This window comes from Cupressus sempervirens, chromosome 9 (assembly GCF_028749045.1).
Source record: "Cupressus sempervirens isolate cs-2001-9-10 chromosome 9, ASM2874904v1, whole genome shotgun sequence".
NCBI classification, from domain to species: Eukaryota; Viridiplantae; Streptophyta; class Pinopsida; order Cupressales; family Cupressaceae; genus Cupressus; species Cupressus sempervirens.
This window is the reverse complement of record NC_143126.1, coordinates 81126917-81140459: the sequence shown is the minus strand read 5'-3', so window position 1 is coordinate 81140459 and position 13543 is coordinate 81126917.

The following is a 13543-nucleotide window of genomic DNA, read 5'->3' as shown; positions in this document are numbered from 1 at the left end:
AGATGGATGTTAAATCAGCTTTCCTAAATGGAGAACTTGAAGAAGAGGTTTACATTGAGAAGCCTAATGGTTTCCCTCTGATAGAAGATAAGGATATGATGAGCATACTAAATAAATCTCTATATGGATTGAAGCAAGCACCTAGAACCTAGTATGCAAGGTTGGATAGCTATTTGGAAAAACTTGGATTTTCTAAAGGTATGATAGATAGTAACCTGTATTTGAAATAAATTGAGAATGATTTGTTGATAATAGTAATATTTTTTGATGACATAATACTTGGAGGTAATGATGAATCAAGTGATAATTTTTCCAAAGACATGAAGGATGAGTTTGAGGTGAGCATGATAAGAGAAATGAAGTTTTTCCTAGGGTTGCAGATTGTGCAGAATAGTGATGGTATTTTTATTTCACAAGCTAAGTGCTTGAAATATTTTTTGAAAATTTTTGGATTGGAAAGTTGTAAGCCTATTGGTACACCTATGATAACTGGTCATGATTTATCTAGCAAAGATGAGACACCTATAGTTCAGTAGAAGAAGTACAGATCCATGATTAGAGGTTTGCAATATCTGACTCGCACCAAACCAGATATAGAAAATGATGTTGGGATTGTAGCTAGATTTCAATCTGATCCTAAGGAGTATCATTATGCAGCAATAAAGAGGATATTTAGATATTTGAAAGGAACATCTTATTATGGAATATGGTATGACAGATGGATATGCGGATTGGGCATTTAGTATGGATGACAAAAAGAGAACTAGTGGTGGACTAGTCTTACTTGGAGGAAGATTAGTTTCTTGGATAAGAAATAAATAGGATTGTATTTCACAAAGTACGACTAAGGAAAAATATGTTGCAGTAGGAAATAATTGTAATCAAGTTATGCAGATGAAACATATGCTAAAGGATATCAGGATTGATTTTATAGAACCTATTATCATATGTTGTGATAATATAAGTATAGTAAATATGTCTAATAATTTTGTGTTGTATTCTAAGACTAAGCATATATCTATTAAGTATCATGTCTTGAGAGAGAAGGCAGAAAAAAAAGAGATTAGATTGGAATTTGTGAGTACTAAAGATCATATTTTAGATATCTTCATGAATCCCTTACCTAAAGATACATTTGAGTACATGAGAGGTATGCTTGGGGTTATGCCCCTGCTAGTTTTGAGTAGATGGTGCAAAGATTGCATTAGTCCAGTGGTACAGAGCACTATTGTTTGATATGACTTAATTTTGATGCTTCTTATATGGGGTTTCTATGATGAGCTGAGTCATTAAAGACTATTGGTATTTGGTCTTGAATAATGTCTTTGGACACTTGAGCTAGTTGAAAACTTGGAGCAGTAAATTGGCATAATGAGGCCTTTTTTATTAACGTCGCTGGGGAGAATATGCATGAAAAACATCTCCTAAGTATATGGAGAGAAGAGGAATATCTCTATAGGGGAGATATGCACTATGAAGAACTATGGTGTATGGTAAGTTATTTAATATGAAAAACTATTTCCAATCCTAAGAAGATTTAGAATAGAATAGTGTTCCAAAGATTTTCAAATTTGATTGATGAAGAGGATTTGAAAAGATGAGTTCAGCAGCAACATGTGAGTATTGTTTTGTATTCTTGGAACTTAGGTGTTTTTCATCTATGTTGTCATCAATACCAAAGGGGGGAATTGTTAGCATGAATGGTGATGATACTACATTGGGAGAGTGTCCTAAGCATTGGAGAGTATTGACATGCTACATTCATGATTGTGTTTGTTATTAATGTCAACATAGTAGTAAGTTTGTGAAGAATATAAAATTAGAAGACATAAATCTTAGTTGTACGAACAATATTTTGATTGTCTGGTGATGTATGTTCATGGACATGTTTGACACTATGTCCTAATGTTAAGGTCTAATGCATAGTACCTGAGTTGAAGATGTATGGAAGATATGCCTAATTTATAGATTATTTTCCTATGATATTCTTCTGTCTTCTAGCCATTTTCTTTTCCCTTCATTGGATGGAGACTCAATCAAAGGTTTTGTAGCTAGTACCATACATGTTAAGTGATTGTTTCAAATTTTAGAAAGAAGGAAAAATACAAGAGCATACACAAAATCTAATCAAGTCCCTCTATACATAGAATTACCTCATGTTGGTAGGAAGAACTAGACAAAGAGAAAAGGAGATCCTAACCACACATAGAAGCCTAGATATAGTGTTTCTATACATTCACAATATCAATCTAATGTAGGAGCATCCTAGGTTTATGGACAATCTTGCATCATCCAAAAATATTTTATTTTCAGCCTTTTCTATTTTAATAAGGACTAGTAGACAGGATGGTTACTATTTATTGGAACTTACCATTTTTAGTAAGTTTGACATACAAGCTTAGAATGTTCTCATTTTCTATAGGAAGGTTCATTTTAGATTTTTAAGCCTACCATAAAAATCTCATTACTCAAGCATTAGTATCATAGAAGTTATTGCAAATATTTGGTGGAAAAATTTCCAAAAAAATCTTAAGGCTCACCATTGGAGGCCTTAGAGTGCCTGAATGAGGTCCAAAAACTTGATAAAAGGGTGCTAGTGTGGTTCAAATCCTATAGATTAGGAGATGGCATTTCTAAAAAGTGGTTATAATAGCCAATTGGATCAATGGTTCATGAGTTATGGCCTTCAAAAGTTGGGCACCAAAATTTCTAAAATAATTTGTCAAAGATGTATTTGGCTAACTCTACTTGTATTCTTAGGGTCTGTCAGCCCTAGGTATTAAGTTTAAGCATCTAGAACTTTCTTGAGTGGCATAAAACTGTCTATTTAAGAAAGGACAAAAGATTGTCTAGGATAGCTCTGGGTGATAGTTCACAGCACTGTCTTGTACATTACTATAATGAAGGCACCCATTTGGGCTAGCATATTGTAATTGAGAATTCTATAATTTTGCATTTGTGGCAATAATAAGTTCATTTTTTTTCTTGAATTTTTTTTTGTTTCTTTCTTTCTCTTATGAGTTCATGGTATTAAGGGGAGTCCCCTACATCAAGTGGTATCAGAGCTAGAGCTCTTGAGCATGTGGATAGATTTCCAACTATGAGGCAATTTTCACTAGGACTATGGTTGGGGCTGAGCATGTAGATAGATCACCGATTGCAAGGCAATTTGTATTAGGGTTTTAGCAGAAGTGTGAAAATGCCTCCACGAAGAGAGTGTGGTAGAAGGGAAGCATGTGTTATACCTGAGGGTTTTGGAGCCCTCTAAAGACAAAAGAAAGAATTGGAAGAACAAATGCATAGAGGAATGAATCTTCCCATAAGAGATGAAACCAAGGATGAAGATGAAGGAGAAGAAAATGTTGAAGCAGAGATAGTTCTAAACCCAGAGGAAGAGAGTCTTTTTAGGGCCATCTCCAAGATTGGAAAAAGACCTAAGTTTGAGGTTACCACATTTTTAAGAAATCATAACCCAGAAGAACTGATCAATTGGATCAATGAACTAGAGGAGTACTTTGAGTATGAAGATATTGAGGATCCAGAAAGGGTCAAGTTTGTGAAGGAAAAATTGAAGGGACATGTAAAGATCTGGTGACAAGAGGTTCAATTGGAATGAAATAGAAAGGGAAAGGAAAAAATCACTAGATGGGATCAAATGATAGCTTAAATGAAGCAACAATTCATTACTATGGATTATGAGCTTGATCTATTGAAGAAGATGCAAGGAATGAAGCAAGTAGGAAAATTTGTTCAAGAATATACTGAGGAGTTCTACCGAGTTCTCATTAGAATAAACCATGCAGAAGCTGATAAGGAGAAAGTTGCTAGTTATATTAATGGGTTAAGACCTAGCATTCAAGATGAGCTGAGTCTGGTTTAGATTAACATTATTAAAGAGGCATACCAATTTTCCATACGAGTTGAGGAGAAACTAAGCAAGAAGTTTGACAATAAGAATAGTGGAAGAGGTCATGGTGGAATATTTGGTGGATGATCTTATGGAGGCCATAATAATGATTAGAATAACAAGGATGAGACTTGAAGTAGCAACCAGAACCAAAGGGGAAATAATTCCAATCATTTCCATGATTAGAATAGTAGAGATTAGAGAGGAAGAGGTAGAGGACAAGGATCTAGAAGAGAAGGATTCTGTGGAAAATGTTTTCACTGCAAGGAAGAAGGGCATAGAGCATTTAAATGTACCCAGTGCCAAGGAAGGATAGATCAAAGAATAGAAGGTTAGACAAGAGTTGCACATGTTGATGAAGATGCCAAATCCTCAAATTTTAAAGAAGCTTAAAGAGAAGTCCTAGTTAACAGAAGACTCCTGCTGAGTGGTGAAAATGAACTTAATCAAAGAAGGGGTTTGTTTCAAACAAGGTGCAGATGTGAAGATAAGTGTTGTGATCTAATCATTGATGTGGAAGTACTAAAAATCTAGTGTCAAAAATGATGGTCACCAAGTTGAAGTTGAAGAGATAGAAACATCGACATCCATCTCGTATTTCTTGGGTGCAAAATGACCACAAGGTTATGGTCAATGAGTAGTGCTTGGGAGCTACCAGGATGAGGTACTATGTGATATCATACCTATGGACATATGTCATATGTTTTTGGGTAGGTCATAGTAGTTTGACAAGCATGTTGTACATGATGGGCAAGCAAAAACCTACGCTCTAACTAAGGATGGAGTGAAATACAAGTTAAATTCATTGATGGATAAAGAAGAAAAGGTATGTACTACTGCCAAAATATTTTTTGTTGATGGAAATGAGTTTCTTAAAGGTATGAAACATGAGCATATGTTATTTTCTATAATTTCTAAAGATAATAAAGAAGTAGAGGAGGTACCTATCAAAGTTGTAGATATGTTGGAAGAGTTTTCTGATATTGTATCAGATAATATACCTAATAGATTGCCCCCAGTGAGGAAGATCAGTCACCAAATGGATTTGGTTCCAGGAGCCAATTCACTAAAAAAGGAAGTGCTTACAATGACACCAATAGAAAGTGAAGAGTTGAACAGGAAAGTTCATGAGTTGTTGTAGAAGTGGTTGATTCGAGAGAGCCTAAGTCCATCTACTATACCAGTAGTGTTAGCACCAAAGAAGAATGGAGAATGGAAGATGTGCATAAATTCTTGTCCTATAAACAAGATCACCATCAAGTATAGATTTCCTTTATCAAGGATGGATGATATTATGGACTATTTGAGTGGAGCTTAGTATTTCACAAAGATAGATATGAAGAGTGGGTGCCATCATAATCGAATCAAAGAAGTTAATTAGTGGAAGATTGCTTTCAAGACAAGGGAAGGATTGTATGAGTGGTTAGTCATGCCTTTTGGGCTAACCAATGCACCAAGCACTTTCATGAGGTACTGAAGGAGTTTCTAGGTAAGTTTGTCATTGTTTACCTATATAATATATTGATCTTTAGTAATACATTGGAGGAGAATTTGATTCATATTTGCAAGGTGTTTGAAAATTTTTTGATATACTTGAAGAAGTGAAATTTTGTAAGGAAGGAGTTGGTGTCCCTAGGATTTATAGTCTCACGATTAGGTCTGAAAATGGACCGAGGGAAAGTGAAGGCAATCCTTGAATGGAATACTCCAAGGAGTGTGACAGAGGTAAGATCTTTTCATGGACTCACTAAATTTTATAGAAAGTTCATAAGAAGTTTTAGGATGATTTATGGACCTTTGACTAAAACAATGAGAGGAGATCTAGGAAATAGTTGAAGTGGACTGTAGGAGTAGATAAGAGTTTCAATCTATTGAAATAGAAAATTACGGAGCAACCTATTTTAGCACTTCCTAATTTTAATAAGGTGTTTCTAGTAGACTTTGATGCTAGTGGTATTGCAATAGGAGCTATTTTGAGCCAAGAAGGTAGACTTATTGCTTATTTTAGTGAGAAGTTAAATGATGCAAAATGAAAATATTATGTTTATGATCAGGAATTTTAAGCTATATTTCAAGCTTTGAAGAAGTGGAGACACTATCTTCTTCCAAAGGAGTTTATTTTGCATATTGATCATCAAGCTTTACAATATTTGAAAAGTCAAGGAAAATTGAACCAAAGGTACTTAAAATGGGTTGAGTTTTTGTAGAGTTATACATTTGTTTTGAAACACAAGAGTGGGAAGTCTAACAAAGTTGCAGATGCTCTTAGTAGAAGACAATTTTTGCTGATAGAAATGTAGATACATGTGGTTGGGTTCAACAAACTTAGTAGCTTATATCTAGATGATCCCAATTTTGGTGAAGTGTGGAAGGCTTGTACAGAACTTGTTACACTTGATAGGACAAAGTGGTTGGATTTAATGATCCAAGATAATATGTTGTTCAAAGGAAGCCAATTGTGCATTCCCAGAAGTTCAATGAGAGAGAATCTCATCAAGGAGAAGCATAGTGGAGGATTGGCTAGACATTTTGGTAGATATAAAACAATAGCTTTGCTGAAAATTATTACTGGCCATAGTTATAGCAAGATGTCACAAAGTTTGTACAATTTTTTTCAATATGTCAGATGGCAAAAGGAGTGAACCAAAATAAAGGGTTGTATCAGCCATTACCTATACCAAAGAAGCTGTGGGAGGATGTCAGTATGGATTTTTACTCTTGGATTATCAAGGACATGATGTGGGCATGATTCTATTTTTGTGGTGGTTGACAAGTTTTCAAAGATGGCATATTTTATTTCTTGCAAGAAGACTAGTGATGTTGTTCATGTCGCAAAGTTATTTTTCAAAGAAGTGGTGAGATTGCATGGTCTACCAAAGAGTATAGTTTTAGATAGAGATACCAAATTTATTGGGTATTTTTGGCATACATTGTGGAACAAGTTGAAGACTAATTTGAAGTTTATTTCATCACATCATCCACAGACTAATGGCCAAACAAAAGCTATGAATCGCAATTTGGGAAACTTGTTGAGATTCTTGGTTGGAGATAAACCAAAAGGATGGGATATGATTTTCCCACAGATAGAATTTGCATATAATAATTATATTAATAGGAGTACTGGTAAATCACCATTCTAGATTGTATATTGGAGTAGTCCCAAAAAAATTTCTGAATTGAGGAAGTTGGATAAGGGAGAGATAAGTAGTGCTAAAGCAGAAGATTTTGCTGAACATTTGAAGAACATCCATGAGGAGGTTAGGAAGCAAAACATAAAGATGAATACATAGTATAAGGCAAAGGCAAATGTGAAAAGGAGATATAAGAAATTTCATATTGAGATGAAGTCATGGCTTATTTGAGAAAGGAGCATTTTCCAATACGTACATATAATAAGCTGAAGATGAAGAAGTTTGGACCATGCAAGATAGTGAAGAGGAATGATTCTGGAAATGTGTATGAAGTGGAGTTGCTTGCTAAATTGAATATTTCACCAGCATTTAATATTTTAGACTTGATAGAGTATTATGAAGGAGGTGATGGAGGTGAAGTTGTAGAAGTGTAGTGGAGCATTCCAGCAACTAGTTTGGCTACTAAGGAGATTGAGGAAATAATAGACAATCATATTGGAAAACGTATCAAAAATATAACTTATGAGGAATATCTGGTCAAATGGAAAGGGAGACTAGTTGAGGATTCATCATGGCTAGCAAAGGAGGAGGTCAACCATCTTGGTTTTCCTTTGAACACCTAAGACATGATGGGGTCACTTCTCAAATTACCCTAGGTGTTTGATGTAGGTGTTGGAGTTTATGAAATCCAACTCTGAAGACACCCAAGATCACCTACATGTGAAAACCTGTCAAAGGGAAGCCAAGGAAGGAAGAGTGAGGAGCAAGGGAAAAACCCTAAACGAACATGAGAGACCACAAGATATTGCAACACAAGAAAATATGTATTTATAATATGCAAGAAGTGATGATGTGTTTTTGTGAAAATACAATGAGGGAGAGGCTCCTTATAAAAGCCTTAAGGAATCTCCTAGAACAAGCTAGAAGATGCTAAGAGATAAGTGTGACAACTAAGCATACATCCACATGAGGTGGAAAGTCCTCGAACAAGGTGAGAGGATAAGTATGACTTAGGAGAGAATAAACTCCTAGACTACAACTAATTAATAAAATGCATTTACTTAAATAAGCTTAAGTAAATAGAATAAATAATTAGTAAATTAATTATTTACTCTAACACCCCCCCCCCTAAGTGCAACTTAGGGAAATTCCTTAAGCTCACAAAAATAAGATGAAAATGCATAATGGGTCTCGGAAACAAGGCCATTTTAGGTACCCATGTACAATGCAACAAAATGCAACCTCTGAAAATGGAGAAAGAGAGAAAACCACGAGGGAAAAACCCTCCTCCAAAAAGAGGTAAGAACCTAGTGAAGAACTGAAGAAGTCTCCAACTAGGGGATGTCCCCTAAAATAGGAACAAGGAGTGATCATGAAGAGCATCACTGAAGCATGAAAAAGTCACAAAATCTACCATTAGAAAGAAAACTACTGATCTGAAGAACCTCCAAGGAAGAATAAGGTATGAATAGAGCGTGTCTAAATGGTAGATGACCCATCTCACCAAAATGCATAGGTAGCCAACCATTGCAATTGCCTTGTATATAAGATCAACCACTGAATATATAGCTCACACTAATGAACCATCAAACCAAGGATGCATTAGAACAATAGGATAACCCCCCCTTAATGTCGATGGGGTGAGATGATAGACAACTGAAAAGGTGGGCCAAAGTCTCCTATAGACGAACCAAGAATGAAGAGAGAGGAAATGAGGAACAAAAAACCATAAAAACATGGTCAAACTAACTCTACATGGGGCTAATGTCATGGAAGGGACACTCACCTGAAAAAAAAGATGGCACAAACATGGCAACTACTATCTGCCCATGGTGCTTTATGAAAATAGTACATGTACAATTGACTCAAAACAACGTACATGAACCCCGAAATGCAAGAGTGGCACTTTATCTCAGTACATATACAAAAGTGCTTAGAAATGATGTTTGTAATGATCAAAACTAAAAACAAGCTGCAACAAAACAAAGTACAATCCAAAACAAAGGAAACCATGCTAGGAAAATGATCCTTGAACTTAAAACACCCAAGATATCCACCATGGAACGAAAATTCCAAAATAATGATAGAAAGAGCATGTGGTAGAATCTGAAGGAAATGATAGCATTTCTAAAAAGTACATAGAACCAGCTTTCAAGAAATATAATGTTTTCAAAAAATTGACATGGGACACAAAAGATATGCGAGCTAGAGTAAAAAATAAGACTTTGGACTTTGACTAAAAAAAGGGTCACAAAAAAATATCAAAACTTTAAAATACCTACACCAATGTCTCTATCTCGAAACCAACTTTTTGGCGCTTCTTTCAGATCAAAAAAATACCTTCATATGCTCAAGTTATGGCCAAAAAACTACAAGTAGGTCAAAAATGACTTTGGAGAGGTGCAAGGACTAAGATGCAATGATGTCATGCTGACATCAACATTTTAGTGCATTAAAATTGATGGCTAAATGGCCATCGTAGAAAAAAAGAATGCCACGTGACAAGTTGCTGATGTGGCAGGTGCCACGTGGCAAAGTGCCATGTGGTAGCCCCACCACGTGTCACGTGTAGGTTGGGTAGTAAATTACCATGCTAGTGCTGATTGCTCCACTATTAGAGGTGGTGGAGTAGTGCTGAGCACTGGCAAAGTGGCATGAACCAAGGGTGAAGTGGAGCCTGTGGTGGCCGGATCAGGGGGTGCCACCTAGCGAAGGTTGCGGACTAGGCCACGGTGCTACTGTGATGGCTCAATGGTTGCACAATTGGCTACGGCAGCCCGTGAGCTAAGCGACGGTGGCGTGGCAATGGCTCTGTAGTGGCACAGTAGTGGCTGGTCAAATTTTGGTTTTTTTTAAAAAAAAAATTTGCCAAAAATCATCCGTACAGTCTGGACGGAAGCCTTGCAACAAAAAAAATTTGCCTCCCGGAGCTCTGTGTCCAAAAATGAAAAATTTTATATGAATCCTAACTGTAAATGGCCTTCTAAATCTAATCACAGCATCTTTTTGGGTTGAAAGTGCTCCAAAATGCACAAAAAAACTAGGGTTTGTGACTTCAAATGCACAAACAAACTAGGGTTTGTGACTTCAAATCATGGCTTCAAAAATTCTTCAATGAAGCAGTAGTAGGGAGGCTCTAATACCATGTTGGAGTTGACAAAATCCAACTCCAAAGACACCCAAGATCACCTACATGCAAAAACCTATCAAAGGGAAGCCAAGGAAGGAAGAGCGAGGAGCAAGGGAAAAACCCTAAGCGGACATGAGAGACCACAAGATATTGCAACACAAGAAAATATATATTTACAATATGCAAGAAGTGATGATGTGTTGTTGTGAAAATATAATGAGGGAGAGGCTACTTATAAAGGCCTCAAGGAATCTCCTAGAACAAGCTAGAAGACGCTAGGAGATAAGTGTGACAACTAAGCATACATCCACATAAGGTGAAAAGTCCTCGAACAAGGTGAGAGGATAAGTATGACTTAGGAAAGAACAAACTCTCATATTGTCAATAACTTATAACAAACTACTAGACTACAACTATTTAATAAAATGCATTTACCTAAGTAAGCTTAAGTAAATAGAATAAATAATTAGTAAATTAATTATTTACTCTAATAGTAGGAGCATTCTGGGTGTAAGGGCAATCTTGCATCACGCAAAAATATTTTATTTTTACCCTTTCCTATTTTAATAAGGACTAGTAGACAAGGTGGTTACTATTAATGGGAACTTACTATTTTTAGCAAGTTTTTCATACAAGCTTAGAATGTTCTCATTTTCTACAAGAAGATTCATTTTAGAGTTGTAAGCCTAGCATAAAATTCTCATTGCTCAAGCATTAGTAGTAGAGAAGTTATTGCAGATTTTTGGTGGAAAAAAATTGCAAAAAAATCTTTAGGCTCACTATTAGAGGCCTTAGAATGCCTAGATGAGGTCCAAAAACTCAATAGAAGGGCACTAGCACAATTCCAAGCTTGTAGATCAGGAGCTAGCATTTCTAAAATGTGGTTATAATAGCCAATCAGAGCAACGGTTTGTGAGTTATTACCTTCAAAAGTTGGGCTACCAAAATTTCTAAAATAATTTGTCAAAGATGTATTTGGCCAACTCTATGTGTATTGTTATGGTCTGTTGGCCCTAAGTATCAAGTTTAAACATCTAGAACCTTCCCAAGTAGCATAAAACTGCCTATTTGAGAAAGGCATGAAGATTGTCTAGGATAGCTCTGGGTGATAGTTCGTAGTACTATCTTGCAAATTACTATAACAAAGGCACCCATTTGGGTTAGCATATTACAATTGAAAATTTTGTAATTTCGCATTTGCGACAATAATAAGAAGTTCATATTTTGTTCTCGCATTTGTTGTTGTTTCCTTATTTTTGGTATTAGTTTATGGTATTAAGGGGAGTCCCCTACATCATGTGGTATCAGAGCTAGAGTTCTTGTGTGTGCAAAGATCACCTACCATGAGGCAATTCATACCAAGCCCATGGTTTGGGCTGAGCGCATAGGCAGATCACTAGTTGTGAGGCAATTTGCACTAGGGTTTTACCAGAAGTACAAAAATGCTTCCATGAAGAGAGTGTGGCAGAAAAGTAGCAGGTGTTATCCTAAGGATTTTCGAGCCCTCCAAAGACAATGCAAGCATTGGAAGAACAAATGCATAGAGCAATGAATCTTCCCATAAGAGATGAAAGCGAGGATGAAAATAAAGGAGAAGAAATTGCCAAAGTAAAGGCAATTCTAAAACCAAAGGAAGAAAGGCTTTTTAGGGCCATCTCCAAGATTGGAAAAAGACCTAAGTCTGAGGTTCCCACATTTTCTAGAAATCTAAACCAAGAAGAGTTGATCGATTGGATCAAAGAACTAGATGAGTACTTTGAGTATAAAGATATTGAGGATTCAGATAGGGTCAATTTTGTGAAGGAAAAATTGAAGGGACATGCAAAGATCTAGTGACAAGAGGTTTAGTTGGAATGAAATAGAAAGGGAAAGGACAAAATCAACAGATGAGACTAGATGATAGCTAAAATGAAGCAACAATTCATTCCTATGGATTATGAGATTGATCTATTGAAGAAGATGCAAAGAATGAACCAAGTAGGAAAATGTGTTCAAGAGTATACCAAGGAGTTCTACTAAGTCTAGTTTGGATGAACAGTATTGAGGAGGCCTACAAGTTTTCCCTAAGAGTTGAGGAGAAACTAAGCAAGAATTTTGACAATAAGAATAGTGGAAGAAGTCTTGGTGGAATATTTGGTGAATGATCTTAAGGAGGCCATAAAGATGATCAGAAGAACAAGGATGAGGCTGGAAGTAGCAACCAAAACCAAAGGGGAAACAATTCTAATCATTTCCATGATCAGGACAATAGAGATTAGAGAGGAAGAGGTAGAGGACAAGGATCTGGAAGAGGAGGCTTCTATGGAAAATGTTTTCACTGCAGAGAAGAAGGGCATAGAACATTTGAATGTACCCAGTGCCAAGGAAGGATAGATCAAGTGAGATTTGCAAATGTTGATGAAGATGCCAAATCCTCACATTATAAAATGTTGAAAGAGGAGAAGTCCTAGTTAATAGAAGAGTCCTACTAAGTGGTGAAAATGAACCTGATCAAAGAAGGAGTTTATTTCGAACAAGGTGCAGATGTGAAGATAAGTGTTGTGATGTGATCATTGATGGTGGAAGTAGTAACAATCTAGTGTTAGAAAAAATGGTCACCAAGTCAAAGTTGAAGAGACAAAAACACCCACATCAATACCATATTGCTTGGGTGCAAGATGACCACAAGGTTATGGTCAATATGTAGTGCTCAGTGAAGTTTAAGATTTGGAGCTACTAGGATGAGGTACTATGTGATATCATACCTATGGACATATGTAATATGTTGTTGGGTAGGCCATGGTAGTTTGATAGGCATGTTGTACATGATGGAAAAGAAAATACCTACACTCTAACTAAGGATGGAGTGAAACATAAGTTGAAGTTGTTGAAGGATAAAGAAGGAAAGGTATGTAGTGCTGCTAGAATATGTTTTTTTGATGGAGTTATGAAACATGAGCATATGTGTTTTTCTATAATTCCTAAAGATAGTAAAGAAGAAGTAGAGGAGGTACCTACAAAATTTGTAGATATGTTGGACGAGTTTTCTAATATTATATCAGATAATATACCTAATGGATTTCCCCCAATGAGGAAGATCAGTCACCAGATGGATATGGTTCTAGGAGCTAGTTTTCCAAACAAGGCAGTGCTTAGAATGACACCAGAAGAAAGTGAAGACTTGAATATGCAAGTTCATGAGTTGTTTTAGAAGGGCTTGATTTGAGAGAGTTTGATTCCATGAGTTGTACTACTAGTGTTAGCACTAAAGAAGAATGGAGAATGGAGGATGTGCAGAGATTCTCATGCTATCAAAAAGATCACCATCAAGTATAGATTTTATTTGCCAAGGATGGATGAGATTATAGATTATTTGAGTGGAGCTCAATATTTCAC